The sequence below is a fragment of the Rhinatrema bivittatum genome, chromosome 4 (genome assembly GCF_901001135.1).
Source record: "Rhinatrema bivittatum chromosome 4, aRhiBiv1.1, whole genome shotgun sequence".
Taxonomy (NCBI): Eukaryota; Metazoa; Chordata; class Amphibia; order Gymnophiona; family Rhinatrematidae; genus Rhinatrema; species Rhinatrema bivittatum.
Window position 1 is genome coordinate 61,760,258 of NC_042618.1, and position 12,120 is coordinate 61,772,377.

A 12,120-nucleotide genomic window follows, 5' to 3' on the forward strand; every position below is an offset into this window, starting at 1 on the left:
GCCCATTCCATGGACTCATTTCAAAGATCCCTTCGCTGCGGACCCCCCAGAGGCTTCATCGCCCGGTTGCTTAAGACATTTAGTGACCAGGTGACTGGCCCTGTAGCTGGAAGACAAATGACAGAATTTGAAGTCTGGGAAGTTGCATACTGATCGGTTGCAATACCAGCAAATGTGGAGCAGACTTGTCCCAGTTCTACCCGCACCCACCGGCATGGGTCCCGCTTGAAAGGGCTGCCCACTCAACCAGCCAGCAACCCCACCAGTATTAACCGCAGATGATTTAACCAAAAAACCAACATCCTGAGTACCCCAGGACATAAACTTATTCTCCTCGGGCCGACACATGAGACGCAGATGAGAAGCTCCGATTGATCTTGCCCTTGGAATTTCAAATACCTCGAATATTTTGCCTTTTTCCTGAATTAATCATGCCACATACGAAGCGTAAGGCTCGTGTGAAAGAACTTTTGAACGTAAAAGAAGAAGGAAGTCAACAGGGTAAGATCGAGAGCTTCTTTAACCTTACCCCAACAATGCCGGGAGCAAAGGCCGCGGAGGGAGAAGCCCAGGAGCTCGGGCTGACCCCTATGGCCGAGGACATCTCGCTCAGCCCAGGGGCTCCTGTAACGCCACCGCTGCCGGGAGACCGGATTGGAAAGGAGGGAGAGAAAACATTGCGAGATCCGCAGGAGGAGAGGAGTGAGCGGCCCCCCCCCTAGGCAATCCGACGTTGACGGCGAGGAAATGGCGTGCAGAGGAGCTGAGGGAGCAGTGGAGGGAATGGCGACCTCAACTCCGATACCCCACAGAGCTTTACCGGCTCGGGACACCAGCGGAGATACAGCACTTCAAGATTTGGTAAAAATGCAAACGAAACCTGTATTTTCTCTACAAAAACCCCCAGTAGTTACGCTGGATACATTGTGGAAGGCAATGGTGTCGACTGAAAATGCTGTGACTACTTTAACACAAGCATTCATCGAATCAAATAAAAGAAGTTTAAATACTGAGAAGGAGTTGAAGGTACAACAGGAAGATATAAAGAGAATGGAGGAGAAAGTTGTCAATTTGGAAAAAGTACAAGGTACACTGGTGAAAGCTGGGATTAATACGGAAAGAAAATGTGAAAATATTGAGAACTCACTCCGCTATTTAAATCTGCGGATAGTGAATTTTCCTGTGGTAAGGAGACTAAATCCAATTGAGATGTTTAAAGAGTATATGTTGGAAACTTTAAAGATTCCTAAAGAAATCCTCCCTGTTGTATCGAAAGCTTATTTTGTTTCCAAGAAAATAGAGGTAGCTACCGGAGAAGGAGAGAAGATACAACATCAATCGCAGCAATCTTTGAACACTTCAGAGTTGATTGAATTATCCATAAACACCGAAATTAGAACTAGAGGTACTTTATTGGTAACATTTACATTTGAGCAAGATAGAAATATTGTCTTAAAGTATTTCTTTAGAAATAGATCTGTAAAATATTATGGTTACTTAGTCTGGATTTATCCGGATATTGTGCGCTCCACGCAGGAGCGCAGGAAAATGTTCTTGCTCATGAGACCAGAGGCATTAAGTTATGGTGCCACTGTAGTGTTGAGATATCCATGTAAATGTTTACTGAAATATCAGGAATATAAATATATCTTTTATGAACCTGATCAACTCAGGGGTTTCTTAGATGGTAAAAGATAAGGTGCTAGACTCCTGTTAGTGAATAATGGGGTGGAGCGACTCTGTGAAGGTTTATTCCTTTATGTAAAACTTATATGTTTTAAGAGCTTCTTATTTCCTGTATACATCTTGGTCCTAGATTTCCTATTTTGTATAAGGGATCCAGATTAATAGGCAATATTATTTTCTTGGCTTGTTTTTTCTTTTATGTAATAATTTGCGTGTATCTCTTATTATTTCTTTGATATATGGTGTAAATATATCTGAAAACTGCATAAACAAAAAATTATTTAAAAAAAAAATAAAAAAATAAACTTATTCTCCTCCATGCGATCATGGAATTTCTCATCATAATTGAGCCAAGACCAGCCTTCGTATTCCCTGCTGGCTGCTAAGATCACATCTGTATAGACCAATAAAGGCCCATATTATGAAGCATCATGATGTCTGATGACACTATCCAACCAAAGAAAGCATCTGATCCAATTGTGTATATTACACGGAACCTTCTTCTGAGTCCCTGGGAAAAACTCAACATCCCCTTTTTTCTTTTTCATCTTCTTCTGCCCTCTGCGGCCTTCCAACAATTGAAATATATCGATATATTTGCAACACTGAATCTTCATCCTCAGGGACCTAGGTACATCCTTCCACAATTCAGAGAAAGTCACCAACGCCAGGGCCCCCCTATCAACACCTTTATCCACTGTCCCTAAACCCTCAGGAAACTTAGCTTGCAAAGAATCAGATGAGGAAGAAGAGGAGGTAGAAGACGACTAATCAGAAGAACTGGATCTATCCCGCTTCTTTCTACGCTTAGACTTGTCTCGCCCCTTGACTTAAGAGAATAATTGGACTTGTCATCAGCAACAAGTGTCTGCCCTACACCTGATGCACCCTCCAGCAAACTTGCCACAGCAGGAACAATAACAGGCTGAACTATCATATCCCCTGCCCCAGAGAAACCATAGACTGCCAACTCACTATGCTGTGCTGTGATTGGGTCAACCCCTCCAGATGCCTGGGTCAAAGGACATGAGGATTTAGCTGCTGCTGACACCGGGTCATTTCACCAGCCTTCCTAGCGTGAAGGACCTGGACCATCCACCAACTCCCGCAAGGCAGGTGCCTGTGAAGAACCAAAAACAGCCGAAGCAGCAGAACCAACGGACCCAGCTATCCCAGGACCACCATCAGCTGACCTCAACACATCAGGTAAAGTCCTCCAACCTAAAAAATATCCAGTTGCAGGAGTCAGTTGGACTGTTAGATGATCAAGGGGTTAAAGGGGCACTTAGAAAAGTTAAGGCCATCGTGGAAAGATTAAATGATTTCTTTGCTTCGATATTTACAGAAGAGGATGTTGGGGAGGTACCCGTACTGGAGAAGGTTTTCATAGGTAATGATTCAGATGGTCTGAACCAAATCACGGTGAACCTAGAAGATGTGGTAGGCCTGATTGACAAACTGAAGAGTAGTAAATCACCTGGACCAGATGGTATACACCCCAGAGTTCTGAAGGAACTAAAAAATTAAATTTCAGACCTATTAGTAAAAATTTGTAATCTATCATTAAAATCATCCATTGTACCTGAAGACTGGAGGATAGCTAATGTAACCTGAATATTTAAAAAGGGCTCCAGGGGCGATCCGGGAAACTACAGACCGGTTAGCCTGACTTCAGTGCCAGGAAAAATAGTGGAAAGTGTTCTAAACATCAAAATCACATAACATATAGAAAGACATGGTTTAATGGAACAAAGTCGGCATGGCTTTACCCAAGGCAAGTCTTGCCTCACAAATCTGCTTCACTTTTTTGAAGGAGTAAATAAACATGTGGATAAAGGTGAACCGGTAGATGTAGTGTACTTGGATTTTCAGAAGGCGTTTGACAAAGTTCCTCATGAGAGGCTTCTAGGAAAAGTAAAAAGTCATGGGATAGGTGGCGATGTCCTTTCGTGGATTGCAAACTGGCTAAAAGACAGGAAACAGAGAGTAGGATTAAATGGGCAATTTTCTCAGTGGAAGGGAGTGGACAGTGGAGTGCCTCAGGGATCTGTATTGGGACCCTTACTTTTCAATATATTTATAAATGATCTGGAAAGAAATACGACGAGTGAGGTAATCAAATTTGCAGATGATACAAAATTGTTCAGAGTAGTTAAATCACAAGCAGATTGTGATAAATTGCAGGAAGACCTTGTGAGACTGGAAAATTGGGCATCCAAATGGCAGATGAAATTTAATGTGGATAAGTGCAAGGTGATGCATATAGGGAAAAATAACCCATGCTATAGTTACACAATGTTAGGTTCCATATTAGGTGCTACCACCCAAGAAAGAGATCTAGGCGTCATAGTAGATAACACATTGAAATCGTCTGTTCAGTGTGCTGTGGCAGTCAAAAAAGCAAACAGAACGTTGGGAGTTATTAGAAAGGGAATGGTGACTAAAATGGAAAATGTCATAATGCCTCTGTATCGCTCCATGGTGAGATCCCACCTTGAATACTGTGTACAATTCTGATCGCCGCATCTCAAAAAAGATATAATTGCGATGGAGAAGATACAGAGAAGGGCGACCAAAATGATAAGTGGAATGGAACAGCTCCCCTATGAGGAAAGACTAAAGAGGTTAGGACTATTCAGCTTGGAGAACAGACAGCTGAGGGGGGTTATGATAGAGGTGTTTAAAATTGTGAGAGGTCTAGTACGGGTAGATGTGAATCGTTTATTTACTCTTTCAGATAATAGAAAGACTAGGGGGCACTCCATGAAGTTAGCATTTGGCACATTTAAAACCAATCGGAGAAAGTTCTTTTTCACTCAATGCACAATTAAACTCTGGAATTTGTTGCCAGGGGATGTGGTTAGTGCAGTTAGTATAGCTGTGTTTAAAAAAGGATTGGATAAGTTCTTGGAGGAGAATTCCATTACCTGCTATTAATAAAGTTGACTTAGAAAATAGCCACTGCTATTACTAGCAACAGTAACATGGAATAGACTTAGTTTTTGGGTACTTGCCAGGTTCTTATAGCCTGGATAGACCACTGTTGGAAACAGGATGCTGGGCTTGATGGACCCTTGGTCTGACCCAGTATGGCATGTTTTTATGTTCTTATGCCAAACAACCTGATGCTACCTGATGGAACCGCCCCAAAATCCATGTTACCCCTAGCCCAACCAGCTGGCCAGTAACAAGGAGCACTTCCCCAGTTACCTCCACTTGGAGTTAGGAACCTTCCCTGAAAGCCCGCCCCCAACCAAGTGGCCAGAGGATCCTCACCCCCTGCAGGGAAATACTGTCCAAAGCTTTCCCAAGACTCATGGAGGTTAGCAGCCTGACCCCCAACCCCATCCCCCAATCAGAGGAATACCCTGCAAAAGGAAGGAAGGAATTTCTGCCCTCACCAACCACCCACTCAGGACCCGTTCATAAAAGCCCCACAAAACCAGGGCCACTGATCTCAGGACACAAGCTGCCAGGCCCTGCAGAACCCAAATCAGAAGCCTGACCTGACAAATACCCAAAAGCTTGCCCCTCCGAGGTGCCAGAAACTGACATCCTTCCCGCGCCATTGGCAATGGCCTGCTTATTCCCACAAGCAGCAGCACTAGAAGCAGCAGACAGATGGACAGCAGCTGCAGCATCGATCCACCTGACTTCAGAAGGCACGGGAATCCAGCCTGATCCTGGTCTCCAATGCCCTCTCCTTCTGCGAGGTAGCAGGAACACTGCGACCTCGAGCCTGAGGATGCACACCCCGGCTTCCGGGAATGCCCCTGAAGCCCTCGCTCTCCACAATTGACACGCCGCAATTGGCAACACTCACCGGAGTGGCTCCCAACCTATCCAAAGGCCCCAAATGGGCTGCTCAATCCAGCACAAGGCTCCACACCAGCTGCAGTCCAATCTGACCGACTCTCCTCGTTCTGGACATCCTTGCCTACCATATCTGCCTCTTCCAAGTCCATGGCAATAGGAAACCACCGCTGATGGTCCTTGGGCTTATTTACTAAATTTACCCTAAGAAGATAAGAATTGCCATGCTGGGTCAGACTAGGTCCATCAAGCCCAGCATCCTGTCTCTGACAGTGGCAGTCCAGGTCACAAATACCCAGCAGATCCCATAAAGTAGATCTATTTCCTATCACTCACACCTAGGGATAACAATAGCTTTCTTTAGTCTACCTAGCTTATAATGTTTTATGGAGTTTTTCTCCAGGAATTTGCCCAAATTTATTTTGAACCCCACTAAGATAGTTGCCTTGACCACATCCTCTGGCAACAAATTCCACAGTTTGTGCACTGAGTGAAAAATTACTTGTTACAATTTCTACCTTAGATCTATGCTCTAAATCAAAGGAAGTATCACCCTCACCTGGAGTACTGTATTCACTTCTGGAGACCATATCTCAGAAAGGTTAGAGACAGGATGGAGGCGATCCAGAGAAGGGTGACCAAAATGATATGGGGTCTGTATAGGAAAAATTATGAGGAGAGGCTGACAGATCCAAATATGTATTCTCTGGAAGAGAGGAGGTGTATAATTGGGGGGGGGGGGGGGGGGGGTGAGAAGGGGATGGAGGATAAGATGGGATCAGCAAGGATGAGTGTGTGAGAGGGAGAAATGTTTGTGGATGTGAGAGAGAAGGTATTGGCAACATGTGTGGGTATGCATGCCACATTGGATGAGAGGTTAGAGAGGGGATAGGGCTCGTGTAAGAATATTTGGAGCCCTAGGTCTTTCAATCCTTCTCCCTCCCCCAGTTGATTTAACTATTGGCGGCAGCTCCAGCACAGTTCTCCCTCCTACTGGCAGCAGTGTCTCCAGTACAGTGCTCCCTTCTTTGGTGGTATTGGCTGTGGTGTGGCATAACTCTAGACCTTATGCTGGCAGGATTTTGCTGCTCCCAAAAGCTTGGGGCTCTAGATGACTATCTAGTTTGCCTAATGGAAGCACTGGTCCTGAGAGGGGATGGGGATGTGAGGAGGATCAGGACCACAACAGTGGTAGAGACAACTTCCTTTCCTGGGTGCCCCCCATCACCATGCACACATATACACACACCTCAAGTCATATCATCCCTCCCTTGATTCTCTCCCCCTGATACTGGAACCTCCCTTCCTTTCTACCTCTCATTTCTCCTTGGATCCTGGAACCCCCTCTCCAACACTCGATACTCCCTCTCTCTTACTACCTCAGTTCCAGAACTCCCTTTCTATCCCTCCTCCATCTCGCAGATTCCTGATCCTCCCCACCCCCTCTTCTTTGATCTTCCCTATTTTCCATCCTCGCCATCTCTGATCCTCTCTCTTTCCTCCCTCAATCCCCAGTCTTCTCACCTTCTCTTCATCTCTTTCCCAGCCTCCTACCACTCATCTTCCCATCCTCAAGATCTCCTGCCTGTGCTGATACTCATCCAAGAAAATCGAAATAAATTATAAAGATAGAAGTGAGTAGGAAAATGACTTTATTTTTATGATGTAATATAAATATTAAAATGTTTGCCAACATGCTTCATAATTTTCTATTTTTTTGCTGCAGAATATACTCATGAGCTATCGCAGGAATCTGTGGCACAGTGCCTTGGACCTTCTACTTCCTGTTGTCCAGCCTTCCAGGAGGGTTGGGGGTGTGAGGTGACAGCATCAACAGTTCCTAGGGTTGTCAGAAACCCAAATCCATCACTGGGTGGAAATAGGTACATAGATCATCGCAACCCACGTTAGACCTTGCGTCACATCCTGCAAAACCCCAGGTTTAACGCCCACTAATACACTGGGTCTAGTTAACTAGCCTACCTTTTCCCTTTTCCCTTAACCCTTAAAACCCCGCTAACACTTTAGGGGGTCATTTATCAAAGTGCTATATGGTGTTTTCGCATGCAAAAGGCTCACAGTTTTGTATGGCTTTAGCTATCAGGACCACAGTGGGGGGGGGGGGGAGGGAGAGAGAGAGAGAGCGAGCGAGCAAGACTAGCTGTAATGTTCTGTTCATACGTCTCACTTTGACATTCCAAGTGGCCTCTAACCCTACACTAATACCTAAACCTCACCTCAAGTTACTAGGTGGGCCTCCCATAGAGATATAAATACCTATCTAGTATAAGGGCATTATGGCTAGTTTCTCTGTCTCTCTCTCTCCCTCCTTCTTTCCCGCTCTCCAGGAGCTTGAAACTACTAAACATGGTCCCCCCAGTGGTTGTATGTAGGACAATAGTGCTTCACATAGGTATTATTGCAATAAACTGCCCATTACCATAAAACACACCCCTTTTCCTATTTCATGCATTTTGATAAATCCAGGCCTTAGTTTGTTAGAATCCAGCTGCCTTCCCAGACTCCTCGGTGACAGGTGTTCATTGTGCGGCAGGGAGCCACCATTGGATGCTCTGACATGTGTGATACTAGGATCCGGTGAAGAGACGCTTAGGGAATGCATGCACATTGGTGCGCACAATTCAGCACACTTGTTGGGAGAGTCGAGTACCACCCCAATAATGATGTCACATGCTCAAGACTACTTAACCTGCCTGGACTTGGATTTGTTGCCTCAGCAAGTAGGTTTTCTGGTTCCTGCTTGATGTGGTTCTAGGCTTTTGTTTTGTTCAGGCTTTGCTAAGCCTGGTTACCGACTCTAACTTTTGCTAAGTTCTGTCTTCTCAGCTTTCAGCTTTGCACTTGTGTGTGTAAGTATGCATGTTCCCCACCCAGAGCATGCCCACACCCCACCCCTTTTTTGCAAACATTTTTTTGTGTGCGTACCAGGAGATACGAAGGTACTTGCACACTTTTTAAAATCTGCGCAGCATACAAAAGATCGACTTGTGAATGTATCTCCTGACTTTGGCACGCTTAAGGCTTTTAAAATTTGCATTTAATTTGGAAGTGCTTCAAGAAATAACTTAAGCAGAGGCAGAGATATAGCAACATTTGCAAAAATGATTATCTTGTTTCCATAGGCTCCTTGTGCTGCTGTCAACTGTTTCCCTACCACTGTTGGAACCATTTCATAGTATCAGAGGCTCCTATCCATATGACAATATCAGGAAAATACCTTGAAGCTCCAATATGCTACACAAGAGAAAAAACAACTCCAACTAGAATTTTGAGCTCTGTGATTTGGAAACTGAACACACAGAACAGTAAATCATCGAAGAATTTCAAAGCAGGTCTTGGATACAGGAGACCCAGGGAACCACTTCAGGAATATTAAAAACATGAGGCTACCTAACTTTTAACTCAGTGTGTTTACCATAATATTTATAAAAACATATTTTCTAATCTAAAAGACTTTTAACTTCATGCCCTGAAAATGTTTCTGAAAAATCTGTTTAAAAAAATTGCCTTGATAATTGCTTTGGCATAATTTTTGACAGAGTTAGCTTGGATATTTTTTTTCTCCTCGCTCAGTGTTTTCTCTAAATACCCATAGATATGAATATAATGACGATCCATTTCACCATCTTTATAGTATTATAGTATCATTATGCATGCCACATGAAAGCAGTCACTTATTTTTAAATAGGCAGCTGCACCACAATCCAACCCTGAAAATGCATTTTTCTGCTTTTAAATTGGTGACAGTGTTCTACCCAGATAAAGACATTATTATCTTGCAACAGTATAAGACCCTTTGCCTCACTAAAAGTGTAAATGCATTCTTTAGCATTTATAGGGGCCAATATAGTAAGCCACAGTAAAATTGGCCAATAACGGTTGATTTTACTATGGTCATTATCTGCTGGTAAAACCTGCATTATCCTTTACCTGAGTGAACTGAAAACGAACTTGGGAAACTAGTAATTGCATTGGTGCGCATGTCTACTAAAATCCTCCCACTTACATTGTTAGAGGTGTGATTTGCATGCACATACGCGTGTCCTTATAAAATTGTATGCAGTTGCACATGTACATGCGTACAGCCTATTTTATACTATGAATGCATATATGAGTGTATATTATAGAGATGTGAATCGTGTGATCGATCGTCTTAACGATCGATTTTGGCTGGGGGGGAGGGAATCGGATCGTCGCGGTTTTGTTTTTTTTTTTTTTAAATCGTGTAAATCAGGGGAGGGCGGGAAATCCGGCACACTAAAACAACCCTAAAACCCACCCCGACCCTTTAAAATAAATCCCCCACCCTCCTGAACCCCCCCAAAATGTCTTAAATTACCTGGGGTCCAGTGGGAGGGTCCCGGTGTGATCTTCCACTCTCGGGCCACGGGTGCGTTAATAGAAATGGCGCCGGCGCTACCTTTGCCCTGTCATATGACAGGGCAAAGGTAGCGCCGGCGTCACGAGCGCAGGAGATCGCTCCCGGACCCCCGCTGGACCCCCAGGGATTTTTGGCCAGCTTGGGGGGGCCTCCTGACCCCCACAAGACTTGCCAAAAGTCCAGCGGGGGTCCGGGAGTGACCTCCTGCACTCGAATCATATTGCCGTATTGCAAAATGGCGCCGGCCGTATGGCCGTATGGCTTGTCCATTGGCTTGAAGATGGTATGCTGTTATTAAACTTATATTAATGCCAAACATTTTACAAAGGGCACGCCAATATCTGGCGATGAATTGTGGGCCTCTGTCAGAAACAATGTTCTTGGGTAAGCAGTGTAGTTGGAAGATGTGTCGAAAGAACAGGCGTGCCAATTCAGGAGCAGATGGTAGGTCTGGCAGTGGAACAAAATGGGCCATTTTGGAGAAACTGTCAATTGTAACCCATATGACCATGGATGGTGGTAAGTCCATGATGAAATCTGTGGAAAGATGTGTCCACAATTCTTCGGGAGCTGGGAGTGGCTGGAGTAAACCCCAAGGTCGCCCGACCGGGGTTTCTGTTGAGCGCAGGAGCTGCAGGAATCGACATACGCTTTAGTGTCAGAGACCATAGTGGGACACCAGAAGAACCACTGAAGCAGCACTAAGATTCACGCTCGCCCTGGGTGACCGGCAAGCTTAGAGTCATGTGCCCACCGGAGGACTCTTTCATGGAGTTGACGGGGCACCACCGTTTTCCCCGTAGGAACAAGATGAGTAGCTGAAAGACAAATGCAGACTGGGTCAATAATATGACCGGGTTCATCTGGTTTGTCTTCAGGTTCAAACGAGTGAGACAGGGCATCTGCCCGGAGATTTTTCTCTGCTGAGTGGTAGCAAAGCTCGAAGTTAAATCTGGAAAAGAACAGAGCCCATCGGGCTTGACGGGCATTGAGATGTTGGGCTTGGCTCAAGTATTCCAGGTTTTTATGATCTGTGAACACTGTAAATTTATGTTGGGCGCCCTCTAGCCAAGGGCGCCATTCCTCCAAAGCCAGCTTGATGCGAGCAACTCGCTGTCTCCAATGCTGTAGTTTTATTCTGCAGCAGAGAATTTGCGCGAGTAGAAGGAACACGGGACCATGGATCCGGAAGCAGAGCGTTGGCTCAGGACCGCCCCCGACCCAATCGCGGAGGCATCTACCTCAACCAGGAAAGGACGATTCGGGTCCGGATGATGGAGACAGGATCCAGTTAGGAAAGCCTCTTTGAGGCGATGAAAGGTGGAAATAGCCTCCGGGGTCCAGTTTCGGGTGTCCTGACCGTTATGAGTTAGAGCTGTAAGAGGAGCCGCCAACGTAGATTAGTGCGGTATAAAGTGGTGGTAGTAATTTGTGAATCCTAGAAAACGTTGAAGTGCCTTCAGGCCCACGGGTTGTGGCCAGTCTTGGATTCCCTTTAGTTTCACAGGATCCATCGAGAATCCTTGTTGTGAGATTATGTACCCCAGAAAGAGCAAGCTGGATTTTTCAAACAGGCACTTGTCCAATTTCGCGAACAGATGGTTCTCCCGAAGATGTTGAATTACAGTATGAACATCGGTATGGTGCATGGCCAGGTCCTTGGAGAAGATAAGAATGTCATCCAGTACACCACAACTTTGATGTACAAGAGATCCCTGAAGATTCACTGGAAAACTACAGGTGCATTACAAAGGCTGAAGGGCATCACTAAATATTAGTAATGTCCATCTCTGATGTTGAAAGCCGTCTTCCAGATGTCATCAGGGCGGATACGCACCAAGTTATAGGCTCCACGTAACTCTAACTTAGTGAAGATAGAGGCTCCGTGTAGCCGATCAAACAATTCATATATCAAGGGCAGAGGTACTTGTCCTTGAGAGTGATCACATTCAGACAGCAGTAGTCGATACACGGTCTTAAAGATCCGTCCTTCTTCATAATGAAAAAGAATCCTGCGCCAGCAAGGGAGGTAGAGGGGAGAATGATCCCCTTTGCAAGATTCTCCCGGATGTATTCAGTCATGGCCTTTATCTCGGGAAGCGACAGCAGATAGGTATGCCCTTGGGGGGGCATGGTTCCAGGCAGAAGATTGATGGGACAGTCAAATTTCTGAAGAGGAGGTAGGAGGTCTGCCTTCTGCTTCGAGAACATGTCTTTGA

General features: G+C 45.1%; 1 long non-coding RNA gene across 2 annotated transcripts in view; it reads left to right on the forward strand.

Annotated features, from left to right (window-relative positions):
- Positions 1-9,582, forward strand: part of LOC115089311 — a 46,661-nt gene extending 37,079 nt beyond the window's left edge. For both annotated transcript variants that reach the window (XR_003856062.1, XR_003856061.1), the window contains exons 3-5: positions 7,046-7,133; positions 7,226-7,382; positions 8,643-9,582. This is a non-coding gene — a long non-coding RNA (uncharacterized LOC115089311). The remainder of the gene's footprint in view (positions 1-7,045; positions 7,134-7,225; positions 7,383-8,642) is intronic.
- Positions 9,583-12,120: the final 2,538 nt, after the last annotated feature.